Genomic DNA, 15,163 nt, shown 5'->3' on the forward strand with positions numbered 1-15,163 from the left:
AACAATCAATACTTAGTACAGATTGTAAATGAGCCAGATTATAGCATGTTTGCTAATTTGCATCTGTAGTCCCTAGGCAGAAGGAAAAACAACAGAAAACGTCATGAATATACAATAGTAGTAAAAGACAACACATTGACAAACATTAAAACAATATGACTGCGACAACCTCCATGGGAGACCATGGATTCTTTTTTGCTCTTCTAGCACTTTCCAGAGATACTAGAAAAAAGACAAATAAATTATTAATGAAAACCAACTCCATTTTAAACAGTTTTTAAATAAGGAAATTTGTGTTTAGTATATTATTTGTTAAAACAATGGTTCTTGGCTATAAATTATGTACTGATGTAATGCCTATTTATTCCCCTTTTAAAATGTGAATTAATAAAGAACATACATTAGCGGGACAAGCTACAGAAATGAGCATGTGCGTTGCACAGATGAAAATAAATTTCTGCCAATGCTAAACAGCTTATTCTGCCATTGACACTTGCTTGGTAAGTGTGGTTGATTATATGATTGAATTCTGAAGAAAAGGCATTTTCGTAATTTTAAAATAGTATTTGTTTGACAAACAGGCCTCAGCAGCTTTCATAGAACCATCCAAAGCCAAAAGAGGCTTGCTGGTCCCTAGATCCCACTCAGCACCACGTTTCTCTATAGGTGCTGTATCAGCAAAAGCCCAAAGTTGAGAACCCTGGTGTACTAAATCTAACTTAATAACCAAATTAGAAAATATATTCCCATTGCTTTGCTTATTACAGTTTTTTGGTGTTTTGCTGTTTTGAAAAAACATTACAGATTAAAATATGTATAAAGAAAGTACTATAAACATTAGTCCTATTACTGATCACTAAATTGCATCTATTTTCTAGCATCTGAATATTGACAGTTTGAAAATGTATCAATTTAATACAAGGTACAGTTTTATATGGTATGTGCATTTAGGCCAGATATATTAGCTAAAATATCAGCTCACAGTATCCTGCAGAAAGAGAATGGTCATCATATTGCCTTTGGGTGGTGTGGATAATTTCTTTTGACCATGCTTCAGTTGTGCTTTTGTGCTTAAGTAATTTGGTGTTTAGTGACTTGTGTATGTGTGGTAGCATTTACCAGAATGTTTATTTGTGTTCTTTTTTCTGCTGGGCTCTTTGTCCTTCTTTAGTTTTGTGTTGGGTTCTTTCTCCTTAGCATCTGTGTGTTTACTTTGTGCTGAAATGAAGAAAGAAAAGATTATAAAACAAAAAATAACAATGGTCTGGATGAGCATTTATTTGTTGTAGGTAGGTTTCTTAAATACTGTGAAGTCCAAGATTCTCCTTTATGGTGTTAAGCAACTAATGGATAAATAATGAATTTATTCTCTTAATGATGAAATCCAGATGTACGGTTTAGACTTGTAGTTCACAGCGACACATGGATGTGTGATATGCCCAGTGCTACTACAGCTTATAACAAAAGATATTGAGCTGACTTATGCACTAAAATAAGACTCAAGCAGTGACTGGAAAGTCGACCAGCTTTTGCAAAACAAGGATGCGATCACAGAGAGAGCTAAGCAAACCAGGCAACTAACAAGGAGACATTCCACCAAATACATACTTTAGTAGATCAGCCCCTTCTTTCAGGTCAGATGGTCACCACAGCAAGTCAACCTCTTCCACCTCCCCTTGTTCTCTACATTTTCTATCCTCACACCAACTATCTGTTAAGTTTCCTCATCCACATCCATCAATCTCTTTGGTCCCCCTCTCTGTCTCCTGCCTAGCAGCTCCATCTCTAACATTCTTTGATCAATATGTCCACTGTCCCTCCGCACATGCCCAAAACAATCTTAGTCTGGCCTCTCTAACTTTTTCTCCTAACTGTCCAACCTGCGTAGTCCCTCTGACATTTTCATTCCAAATCCTATCCATCCTCATTAGTCCCACAAAGAATCTTAACATCTAAGCCTCTGTCATATACAGCTCAGCCTTCTGCTCAGTGCCACTGTCTCTAAATCATACAATATAGCTGGACTCACTCTTCTCTTTTAAACCTTTCCTTTTACTATTGCTGCAACTCTTTGGTCACACACCACTCCTGAAAATTTTCTCCATTCATTCCATCCTGCCTGTACTCTCTTCCTCACCTCTTTTTCATGACTCTTCATTTCTCTGGATAGTTGATCTACTTAAATTCCTCCACTTTTGCAACCTCTGCTCCTTGTAACCGGACTGTTCTACCACCGTCCTCATTCACACTCGTATTCTGTCTCACAACTGACTTTCATTCCTCTTCTTTCCAGTGCAAGCTTTTATCTCTCGCAGTTCTCTTTTACCTGTTCCCTGCTCTCACTGCAAATCATGATACTGTATGCAAACATCATATTACATGGAGATTCCTGTCTGACCTCAACTGTTAGTCTGTCCATCAGCAGGACAAATAAGGGGCTGAGAGTTGATCCTTGATGCAGTCCCACCTTCAACTTGAAACTGTCAGATCTCAAAACTACATGCTTGTTGGGAGGTTGCATCGCTACTCCTTGTTAATGAGGGGATGCCTCACAGATAGAGCCTTCTGTCTGCTGTTGGGGCAGTTTTCTTCCTCGGTGGCCCCTCTGACCTGTGGGGTTCCCCCGGGGTCAGTTCTTGGTGCTCTACAGTTCTCCATTTACATGCTACCCTGGGGTCGACATTTAGGAAGTATAATATTCCTTTTCACTGCTTTGCTGACGATGTGCAGGTTTACATGCCATTAAAGGCACCTTCCAAGAAATCTATTTATGCTGGGTTTAATTGCATGAGGGATATTAAGACAAAGATGGACTTAAAGTTCTTAAGATTAAATTAAAACAAAACAGATTAACCTGTTTGGTCACCCTGACTTGGTCCAGGTTCTTACCATTTCTCTTGGCCTACTAGCACCTTATATACCATCACAGGTAAGGAATCTTGGTGTTATTGATGGGGTGTTCAAATTAGACAAGCAGATTAGCTCTGTGGTCAAGGCTAGCTTCTTTCAGCTTCGGCTTCTAGCCAGAGTCAAACCTTATCTTAGAAGGGGCAATTTAGAAAAAGTCATTCATGCCTTTATTACATTGTGCTTAGATTAATGTAACTCCCTGTACTTAAGCATTGGCCAGTCTGAACTCAACTGTCTGCAGTTGAAAGCTAAGAACATTATTTGCTTAAGTTGATTCATCATTGTGAATGGTATGATAGGAAGTGCTTTTATTTTTATATTAGGAAGTGCAAGCCTAGACGCTGTAGTTGCTGTTGTGCACACTGAAAAGCAGCAGCCATGCCTTTATGTTAATTGTTGCACTGTAATGTATTCAATGAGTAAATTGTTAGATTGAAAAGACTGTCCTGGTCATCAGTTATAGCTACTACTTCTGTATTCTACATTCAGATCACTTGAAATTTAGCTTACATATCACCCATTTATTTGAACTGTTGCTGTGACAACAAAATTGAAATGAGTGAAGAAGGTCTGAATCCACTGTGCATTATTTCATAGCCTAAAAGCAATCAAAAATGGTGACATGTTAGTATACTGAGGATATGGGCTAACCTTGTGATAATGGTGATAATGGATAATGGAGGTTCCTCGACAGGTTGCCTAGCCATCAATGGTCCTGCAGAACCTGTAATAAAATATAATATATTTCATTGCATACATAGAAAGATGAGTAAAAGTATTACAGTGAAATTTTGGTTAACTTGCTATGTGGAAAGGTAATGTTTACTCTCATAATAATAATAATAATAATAATAATAATATCTTATGGTTATTTGCCTTTTCCCCTGAAATTTGAAGTCCTTGGGACTGAATTTCATTTGGCACATGAAGTCAAGTTTGGACAAAAGCACACTTTTACAGAATAAACCAGGAAATGTTCAAAAATCTAATTGACATACTACACCCTTTGCCATCTTTTTATGCGACTTCAGAGAGACCCATCTGTAGAACACAAACCAACTGTGGAAGTCTCTTTGCATGAGTGCTCAATTGCTATCTGGGACCTAAGTCATTCAGGCCCTTGCTGTTTCTAGTATTTCAGATACAAATTAATGTCCCCTCAATATATGTCTGAAATACTAGAAAACAGCAAGAAATTTTAGTTATTGACTTGACAGTGAAATTAAAATTGGTTACGAATACAACATAGCATGTAGCTAAACTGTTAAAAGTCTAACCATCTGGTGACAATAAATACACGCTAGGTTCCTCAACAGATTCCTTATATATATATATATATATATATATATATATATATATATATATATATATATATATATATATATATATATATATATATATATATATATATATATATCACACAGTACTTACCGGTCTGTGGATGTGTGAGATTTGCTTCATCTACCTCACTCTCAGCATCGACCTCACTCTCAGCATCTGAATCGGTCAACTGTAGGTTGTCTAGTTAAAATAAATTATATTGCCTTAATGAACCATGAGGTTAAAGTGTTATAAGTTGCCTATGCACAATGTGTGTTCCATTTTGCTACCATATATTTGCTAGAAACATGTCTAATTTTTAATGTAAACAACTTTAAATGGCATTACCTTCGATTTCATTCTCGTCAAGTGTTTTGCCTTGAAGGCTTCTGAGAGATCCTTTCTCCATGGCAAGCAGCAGTTTGGATATCTTGGCCAGCTGGGTAGTAGCCTCAGGAAGTCTGTAATATTCACGATGAACGCGAATATCGTGGCCAAGGAAGTTAGCAACTTGGTCCAACTCGTGATTCTTGAGGTTCAAGATCTGAGACAAAGTTGCAACATGTTTGCGTAATTGCATTGACCTGAGGAGCTCAGGGTTTTCAGCCCCACATTCACTGGCATAAAACCTCAAACAGTCCTGTCCTCTGTAGGGAGTCAGACAATGAGGTCTGGCAAACAGGAACAGGTTTTCTGCCAGAACACCACAGTCTTTTCTTTTTTCTATTAGGCATGTTATGGCATTCACCATGTCTGGCGAGAGTAACACTGCAACCTTCCGGCCTCTTTTACCCCTTAATTCAACACGACTGAAGTGTTGACAAAGGCGAAGTTCAAATTCTGTCAGTCCAAATGCGACGTCCTTATGCAGGGGACTTGTGTCTCTTTCCAGAAAGCCATTCATTGTCATCTTTGAAATTTCTCCCCCTCTTCTTCTGTTAAAAAGTATTATATTTGCCATGGTGGCTTTACACAGTTCACTATATGATTTTGGTGAACTATTGTCTTCCAAGTCCTTCAATGCTTGTTCTGTAGTCTTCTCCAGATGTCTGTGAAGACGCTGAACATCTTCGGTGAAAGGAAGAGTGGAGGGCTTGTTAAACTGCTGCTCATTCAACGTAGTTAAAGCGGTGTGAGAGATGAGTTCAGACCACTTTGTAGCATAGAGAGTTTTGAAACTCTGGGTTGACTTTATCAGCGTACTGTCTTGTGCCATGAGTGCTCTGCAATGTAAAATATCACTGACTTTCTGTAGTGAGTGACCTAACTTTAGAGCAAGGCTTGGAGTACGGTAGCAGTGCTTTTCTTCATCATACCCGGATACTTTCTTGACCGCTTTGATAACCACATCAAAATTTTCAGGTCTCACAGCATCCTCAAGACTATGTATTGAGAATTCCTTGCGAAGCGTGAGCAGGAGTCTTCCAGATTCTCTGAGTCTCTGGCGAATGTAGTCATATTTGGTGGGATCCTGTCCATATTTGTTAAAGAATGATTGGGCCAGCTGAAGAATAGAGAAGTCACTTCGCACAGTAGAAGTTATTTCATCATCTTTCATAACAGCTAACACGCTCCAAACACCTGGTGATATCTGCTGACACAAAGCTGACTCATTCATAGAGGCCAAAGACAAAACTTTTTTTCTTCCAATCTCTGAAGTGGCTTCTACTGCTTTTGAAGAACATTTTCGAACATGTCGCCAAAGATCTCGTCGCAGATATAATGCCTGGCAGTACATGCAGTGAATGTAATCTTTTGCATTGTACTTTTTCTTTGATGTGCGTCTTAGTTTTAGTGATCCAACTCCACTCGCCAAGACCTCTGAGTTATGCTTGTGGTTTCCCTTGTTGCGAAGCTTTATAAGCATTTTCATACGTTGTTTGGACCTCTTGGGAAGACTTAAAACTTGAGCAACATCTGCATGTGTTTTCTCGTGAGTTTTTAAGTGACGTGTAAACTTTGTCTGTAGTTTCCCACAAATGTAGCAGTAAGTTTTATTTCTGAGCAAGGATGACGTGTTTGAGACTTTTTCAGCCATAGCATCAGCACCATCATCAACAAATATGTCTTCGGCATCAGCGTTTCCTATATTGCCAGTAACTCTTGATACTTCAAGCTGACTTGTGCTGATCATATCTTCAGTTGATGATTCTGCAGCTTCAGAAACGGGCTCTCTGTTTTCCTCTACAAAACTTTCTTGGTGGTGTCTTTTGTTTTTGGAAGAAGACTTGCTGGTGGAGACCTCACAATTCTGTACTTGTTTGTAACTGATTTTTAAAGGCTCTGATCTGTCATCGCACGAGCTGTTTGAATCATCTATGGAATCAGGAACATACTCCTCTTCTGATGATACCACCTCACTTGAACTTGGTTCTGTACAGACCTGATAATGATTAAAAACCATCGTATATACATATATTATATTTTGCATACTTGGAAAGCATTGCACCGAGAATAATTCTACTAAAAAGCTTACCACTTGCAGAAGTTCAGTGATGTCCACCTTGTGTTTAACATAACACTTTTTGTGCCAGGACTGGTTGCAAACTAGAAAGAGAAAATTAAGAATTAATAAAAGAAGGTAGCATGGAAAGTACTTAAAAAGTCAGTGCAGCAGCAAATGGCTCATTTTAAACATATAGCACAGCTACACATGGAACAGGTTTTTAAAAGTGTTCCTGTGGCATCACATTCAAAAGATACAGATGAAGCCCCCCTTCCATTTTCAAAAAATTACCTTTACATCTCACACCACTCCATTTCAGAGGTGCAAAAGGTCCTCCACATGAAACACATTTTTCTAAACTTGACATTTTGTCAGGGACAAGATCATGATCACAGTCCTGTTGACCAAAAAAAAGTGTAATCATAAGATAAGAATCTTAACGGACACTTGTGAAGTGTAGAATATCAAAACCAATGAATCGTTTGTACTCTGTTTCTATAAAAACATGAATTAAGGATGAAAGGGACATGATTTGTATGTGTTATCCCTGTTGTGAATGAAATTGTTTAGAAATTAGAAACTTCAAACCTTAAATCTACATTAATAACTTGTTGCCATGTAAAATTCAGAGGAAAAATTACACACCTGGAATAACAGAAAAAAGATCCCCTCTCAACCTAGCTTGTTCTTCAGCAGAACAAACCTAACTAATCAACTAAAATAGAACAAAAACATACATTCACTGTGGATTTACTCTACCAGTTAAAAGTTTGGAGCCAACTTCTCATTCTCATTAAAATGAGAAGGTGTGTCAAAACTTTTGACTGGTATTGTACATAAATATATTGTATAAAAGCATGCATGGAGCATGACCCTTAAGAATATGGTCATGCTCCATATTCTTGATGGTGAGCAGATATCTCACCTGAAAAAAAACAAAAAAACAACCCCACCCCACCCCAAAAAATAATTTGAATATACATGCTTCAGAAGACTGAACTGGATTTATAATCTTCATAATGTATTAACTTGTGAAATTAAAGATTACAAAAACCAACTGAATCTATACACAACTGAATATAATTTATATGAGTGAAAATTTAAAAAAGTAAAAGTTAAGAAGTCGTTAGAGAGGAAAATTACCTCTGGTGAGTTGCCCGAAAATGATCTGCAGGCATCCACATCAGAAGCCTGACACAGCAACTCTTTGGAGAGCTAAAATGAAGGGATGAACACTGAATGAGTCTAGGCTTCTAAATTAAAAAAAAAGAAATAATGTCCACCTAATGTATGAACCTATCAAGCTGAGTATTACACAGGACCTGTGTGTCTGCGCACTTCTAAATGTAACTTTCGTTCTTTTGTACTTGTATTTTCAAAAATCAGTCCTCCAAATTCCTGCATCTTACATTTTGAGGATTACATAGGACCTGTGTATCTGAATAGTACTGAATATCACTCTCATGAGTTTGTTTTATAAAGTAAATAACTCATTAAAGATGTAAATTACCTCTGGTGAGTTGTCTGGAAAAGATCTGCATGCGTCCACATCAGCAGCCTGACACGGCATCTCTTTGGAGACCTGAAATGTAAAGAACAATCACTGAATGTGAGTTTGTTCATAATGTTCAAAACCGAGTCCTCCTTATTCCTGCACCTGACATGTTGAGTATTACACAGGACCTGTGTATCTGCGTGCTTCTAAGTGTAACTTTCTTTTGTACTTTTATTTTCAAAACTCAGTCCTCCTTATTCCTGCACCTGACATGTTGCGTATTACACAGGACCTGTGTATCTGCGCGCTTCTAAATATAACCTTCATTCTTTTGTACTTGTATTTTCAAAAATCAGTCCTCCAAATTCCTGCATCTTACATGTTGAGCATTACATAGGACTCTGTATCTGAATAGTGCTGAATATCACTCTCATGAGTTTGTTTTATAAAGTAAATAGGTCATTGAAGATGAAAATTACCTCTGGTGAGTTGTCTGGAAAAGATCTGCATGCGTCCACATCAGCAGCCTGACACGGCATCTCTTTGGAGACCTGAAATGTAAAGAACAATCACTGAATGTGAGTTTGTTCATAATGTTCAAAACCGAGTCCTCCTTATTCCTGCACCTTACATGTTGAGTATTACACAGGACCTGTGTGTCCCTGTGCTTCTAAATGTAACTTTCATTCTTTTGTACTTGTATTTTCAAAACTCAGTCCTCCTTATTCCTGCACCTGACATGTTGAGTATTACACAGGACCTGTGTATCTGCGCGCTTCTAAATATAACCTTCATTCTTTTGTACTTGTATTTTCAAAAATCAGTCCTCCAAATTCCTGCATCTTACATGTTGAGCATTACATAGGACCTCTGTATCTGAATAGTGCTGAATATCACTCTCATGAGTTTGTTTTATAAAGTAAATAGGTCATTGAAGATGAAAATTACCTCTGGTGAGTTGTCTGGAAAAGATCTGCATGCGTCCACATCAGCAGCCTGAAACGAAATCTCTTTGGAGACCTGAAATGTAAAGAACAATCACTGAATGTGAGTTTGTTCATAATGTTCAAAACCGAGTCCTCCTTATTCCTGCACCTGACATGTTGAGTATTACACAGGACCTGTGTGTCCCTGTGCTTCTAAATGTAACTTTCATTCTTTTGTACTTGTATTTTCAAAACTCAGTCCTCCTTATTCCTGCACCTGACATGTTGAGTATTACACAGGACCTGTGTATCTGCGCGCTTCTAAATGTAACTTTCATTCTTTTGTACTTGTATTTTCAAAAATCAGTCCTCCAAATTCCTGCATCTTACATTTTGAGCATTACATAGGACCTGTGTATCTGAATAGTACTGAATATCACTCTCATGAGTTTGTTTTATAAAGTAAATAGGTCATTGAAGATGAAAATTACCTCTGGTGAGTTGTCTGGAAAAGATCTGCATGCGTCCACATCAGCAGCCTGAAACGAAATCTCTTTGGAGACCTGAAATGTAAAGAACAATCACTGAATGTGAGTTTGTTCATAATGTTCAAAACCGAGTCCTCCTTATTCCTGCACCTGACATGTTGAGTATTACACAGGACCTGTGTGTCCCTGTGCTTCTAAATGTAACTTTCATTCTTTTGTACTTTTATTTTCAAAACTCAGTCCTCCTTATTCCTGCACCTGACATGTTGAGTATTACACAGGACCTGTGTATCTGCGCGCTTCTAAATGTAACTTTCATTCTTTTGTACTTGTATTTTCAAAAATCAGTCCTCCAAATTCCTGCATCTTACATTTTGAGCATTACATAGGACTTCAATATCTGTATAGTACTGAATATCACTCTCATGAGTTTGTTTTATAAAGTAAATAGGTCATTGAAGATGAAAATTACCTCTGGTGAGTTGTCTGGAAAAGATCTGCATGTGTCCACATCAGCAGCCTGAAACGAAATCTCTTTGGAGACCTGAAATATAAAGAACAATCACCGAACGTGAGTTTGTTCATAATGTTCAAAACCGAGTCCTCCTTATTCCTGCACCTGACATGTTGAGTATTACACAGGACCTGTGTGTCCCTGTGCTTCTAAATGTAACTTTCATTCTTTTGTACTTGTATTTTCAAAACTCAGTCCTCCTTATTCCTGCACCTGACATGTTGAGTATTACACAGGATCTATGTCTAGACACAGATACTATATCCCATCCTAGTTAATATATATATAAATATTAGGTCAGCATAATTTTTTTACATGTGACAGTCTATGACATTTTGAATAGTACCGAACAAGTTGGAATAGTGTAGTCTGATTAAGTCTTTCTGCAAGATCTGCTTTTTCAGGCTCTGTGCTCCTCACTTATGTTTTTGACTATATTGAAAGTGTGTGCTACAGCTTGATATATCCTTCAAAATTGTGTTCAAAGGTGGTAGAATGACAGGTGGTAGAGGTGGTAGAGTGACAGTATTGTTACACTTCTATATACCTTGCTTCTCCATGGCCAGTCAGAATCACCATAATTATAAGTGATTTCTTCCCCTGGACCAATATCTTTGAGCGCAAATAAACAGAGATGGGGTCTTCCAGCCACTCTTGTAACTTTCATTTTGCTGTTTGGGTTCACCTCCTCATCATTTACCAGTCTGCCTAATGATCCATCCTCTCTGGCAGCATCAACACTGAAATATCAAGTATGCAATAAGAATAATTACATCATGTAAGAGAAAGGATTTTGCATATTCAGTGTTAGCATGTCTGAAGAATATTCTTCCACCATCTTAAAACCATCTGGCACTGTGTTTCATAACTGAAACTACTTTTACTGATGATGAGGCAGAAAATGTTTGCATCTCTGTGTTTAGATACAAATTTAGGGGGGGGGGGCACCTTAAAACAATCACATACCATAACTGTTGTCCATTGAACTGGAAATCAAACATAAAAACCTTGAGTGCATCATGGTAAACTTTCAATCGGTTTTCTTGTTCCTTTCTGCTTATGACTTCCCCTCTATACTCAATAAGGAAATCTCCTTTTTGAAAGCACCGACAGCTGAACACACCCCGACCTGAAGGTACACATAATAAACAAAGTAGAATAATACACTTTAAACAATGCAGAGCTGTCCAATAGTAGCAATTAAGACTAACTTTTGAGATTATTAACTTATTCAAAATCAGTTCATAAATAAAGTATCTCTCTAGGTGTATAGAATTATCTACCCAAGAAAAAAAAAATTATCCAACATAATAGCTTCTACTTTGAACAGTTGTCTCCTTTGGAATAAGACAGATGTTCTGATCATGATAGTCATAGAACATGATCTATGCTCCTAAAGTGCAGTTTAAAAATCTTTGTTAACAAACCTTTGCACAATAAACTCAGAACTCACCTTTAAATGAATTAATATATTTTACATTAAATCCTTCCTTATCTTCACCTAAGGAGCAGTAATAACTGGCATCATGTTTGGGATTTCTTTTTGCTCTCTGTGGCCTTGTTGCTGCCATCTCCTGCAAAAATCACATGTTGATAACTTGAGCAACAACGTATTACTGTGTACAATATAATTTAATGGTATTGTATGTGAAAATGTCGTATGAATGAACAGTATCACATCTCCTACTTTCTATTGACAGGTTCTCAAAACTTTCAAATAGAAAAATTAATCTTAATCCTAAGAATTCCTATATAGTATAATTTGTGCCTGAGAAAGAATATCACACACTGATACACATCACAGACAATGACCAAATACAGACTTGACTTTTCCGGCAATTTCATGCCTCGGTTCTAATTCTGGAGTGAGCCACCATCCCTTTAAACTCTGGTACACTGACTAGCATGCTTGCTAATAACTAGCTAAACTGTTGCAAATCAGATGCTTTAAAGTATCCCAACATCAAGTAACCTACACATTCTGCATAATTGCATAAAAATATGTACCTAAATGTGTAAGGAGTTTTATATGGATCTTACCTCTTCCTCCAAAGAATCCCCTGCAAAGAATGACGCTTGTTCAATTAACACGTAAGGGCTTGCACCTGAACTGGACGGACTGTACCACATTGATAGAAGAGGAGGGGTATGACAAATAGAGAATTCTTTTTTTGTTTCTAAAGAGCACAAGGTTTGATTTATTCAGGAACAAGAAAACAAATTTGTTTAAATAATATTTTGTTACTTTGATTCAATATTTCAAAGTGTGTATTTTATCTTACATTTTGCTTTTATTAGGAGGCAGCAGTCACATGGTATCTCCCACCAGCAATGTTTAACCCTTTATCAGGCAAGTGACTTCTTTTGATCACTTCTGCTGACCTCCTAAATGATGTCACAGCAGCTATACTTTAAAACACATTTTTATTCAGAGACACTTTGGTATTTTTTGTATTCATTTTCACCCAAATAAGGTAGCTTAAACCTTTTATAAACTTTTCCTTTATCTGGAAACTGCTGTCTAATGGCAGACCCAGCAGAAAAACGTTTTCTGATGAACCTGCCTATAGACAATCTAGACTACCTAGACAATCCATGTGTATACAGAGTAGCATTATTACCTGGAGATAAGGACAAAATATCAATCTTTATAGTTTTATGCTAACAGTAACATAAGTAATCATGATATTTTTGCACGTTAAGTATTTTTTAAATTAATGCTTTTTATTTTTATATTTGTAATTCTGTATTACCCCATGGGTGGTTATCCATTCTTTCAAGCTTGGGTTCTCTACCACAGGCCTTGGAGCATGAGGGTTCTTGCACAATATCTTAGCAGTTCCCAGAGGTGTGCTCTTCTGTATCAAGAAGTCTGATGAATCTCCGGGTATCTGTTTGAGCCACTCTTCCAGTTTGGGGGTCATTGCCTCGAGTGCTCCAGTGACCACAGGCACTACTGTTGCCTTCACCTTCCAGGCTCTTTTTAATGCTTTTTTGAGTGCTTGGTATTTTTCTAGTTTTTTTTTTTGTGTTCCTTTATCCTAATGTTTCCATCATTTGGGATGGCTACATCACCACAAAAGCTTTCCTCTGCAGGTTAATGATCCCGATGTGCAGTTGGTTCGCCATTACCATTTTGTTGTTCTGTAGCTGGAAGTCCCACAGGATCTTAGCTCATTTGTTTTCTACCACCTTGTGTGGCATCTCCCATTTTAACCTGGTTTTCTCCAGGTCATATTCTGCACAGATGTTTCTTTACACTATTCCGGCTACTTGGTTGTGGCGTTCCATGTATTCTTTTTCTGCTAGCATCTTACATCCTGGTGTTAGGTGCTGAATTGTCTCAGGGGACTCTTTGCACAGCCTACAACTGGGGTCTTGCCTGGTGTGATAGATCTGGGCTACTATTGCTATGGTGCTCAGGACCTGCTTCTGAGCCACCATGATTAGTGCTTCTGTGCTGTGTTTTGGTCGAGCCTTTCTGTTCATTGGTAGGATTTGTTCATATCAGCCACTTCAGCTATCTGTCCCTGGTACATGCCATGCAGTAATCTTTCTTCACATTCACTGAGCACTTCATCCTTTGGAGCTATCTTTCCAATGTATTCATATATTTTGTGTTTCATTTAAGACAGTGGCCCTGACACTCACTATCCTCTGTCTATAGCTTCTGGATGCTGGATTTGGGATGGAGCCCTCCATGTATCGTCAGCAGCTTTTGCATTCTTAAATCAGTGGACTGAATTTCCTCCCTTTTCTATCTTATTATTCCAGCAGGGTATCTGATTACTGGTGTTGATTGGCTGGACCTTGTTACACCCATTGAGCTAACATTTCAGGCCTTACTATTTGCAGATATTTGGCTGTTGCTGCTTTCCCGATGGTTGCCATTTGCTTGTGGTAAACCCAGGTACTTGTAGCTCTCCTTTATATCTGTTTTTCTGCCTTCTGACAGTGTCACACTCTGTGTGTATTACCTTCACTTCCTTTGTCAACATTGCGCCATATTTCTCCAGTCCAAATTACACTGATACATAGATATATACAAAGAGAATACAGCTTGATGTCATCCATGCAGAGGAGGTGGCTGATGGTGGCCCCATTTCTGAGTCGGTATACATAGCCAGTCTTGTTGATTATTTGGCTGAGAACATTCAGGCCCAAGCAGAACAGCAGTGGGAACAGAGCATCTCCGCATCTCCTTGGTAAATGCTATATTTGATGGAGACTTGTGCAATTGTGCAACTGGCTTGGAGTTGGCCTCAAAATTTGTTCTCCACAGCTTTGATGTAATGTCCTTAAAACAAGTCAAAATGAGGCTCAGTATTGTGTGTGGCCTCCACGTGCCTGTATGACCTCCCTACAATGCCTGGGCATGCTCCTGATATGGTGCCGGATGGTCTCCTGAGGGATCTCCTCCCAGACCTGGACTAAAGCATCCACCAACTCCTGGACAGTCTGTGGTGCAACGTGACGTTGGTAGATGGAGTGAGACATGATGTGCCAGATATGCTCAATCAGATTCAGGTCTGGGGAACGGGCGGGACAGTCCATAGCTTCAATGCCTTCATCTTGCAGGAACTGCTGACACACTCCAGCCACATAAGGTCTAGCATTGTCCTGCATTAGGAGAAACCCAGGGCCAACCGCACCAGCATATGGTCTCACAAGGGGTCTGAGGATCTCATCTTGGTACCTAATGGCAGTCATGCTGCCTCTGGCGAGCACATGGAGGGCTGTGCGGCCCTCCAAAGAAATGCCACCCCACACCTTTACTGACCCACTGCCAAACCGGTCATGCTGAAGGATATTGCAGGCAGCAGATCGCTCTCCACGGCGTCTCCAGACTCTGTCACGTCTGTCACATGTGCTCAGTGTGAACCTGCTTTCATCTGTGAAGAGCACAGGGCGCCAGTGGCGAATTTGCCAATCCTGGTGTTCTCTGGCAAATGCCAAGCGTCCTGCACGGTGTTGGGCTGTGAGCACGTGGACGTCGGGCCCTCATACCATCCTCTTGGAGTCGGTTTCTAACCATTTGTGCAGACACATGCACATTTGTGGCCT

At 38.8% G+C, this 15,163-nt stretch overlaps 1 protein-coding gene and 1 long non-coding RNA gene across 2 annotated transcripts in view; one reads left to right on the forward strand and one right to left on the reverse strand.

Annotated features, from left to right (window-relative positions):
• Window positions 1-15,163, forward strand: part of LOC115798502 (uncharacterized) — a 248,798-nt gene that overhangs the window by 146,378 nt on the left and 87,257 nt on the right. The gene's annotated exons all lie outside the window — the stretch shown is intronic.
• LOC115796927 (uncharacterized) lies at window positions 99-1,866 on the reverse strand. The gene is made up of 3 exons (XR_004021365.1): window positions 1,609-1,866; window positions 1,120-1,218; window positions 99-222 (listed from the first exon to the last, which is right to left on the reverse strand). It is a non-coding gene; the product is annotated as an uncharacterized LOC115796927 (long non-coding RNA).

This window comes from Archocentrus centrarchus, chromosome 2, assembly GCF_007364275.1.
Source record: "Archocentrus centrarchus isolate MPI-CPG fArcCen1 chromosome 2, fArcCen1, whole genome shotgun sequence".
In the NCBI taxonomy this organism is placed as follows: domain Eukaryota; kingdom Metazoa; phylum Chordata; class Actinopteri; order Cichliformes; family Cichlidae; genus Archocentrus; species Archocentrus centrarchus.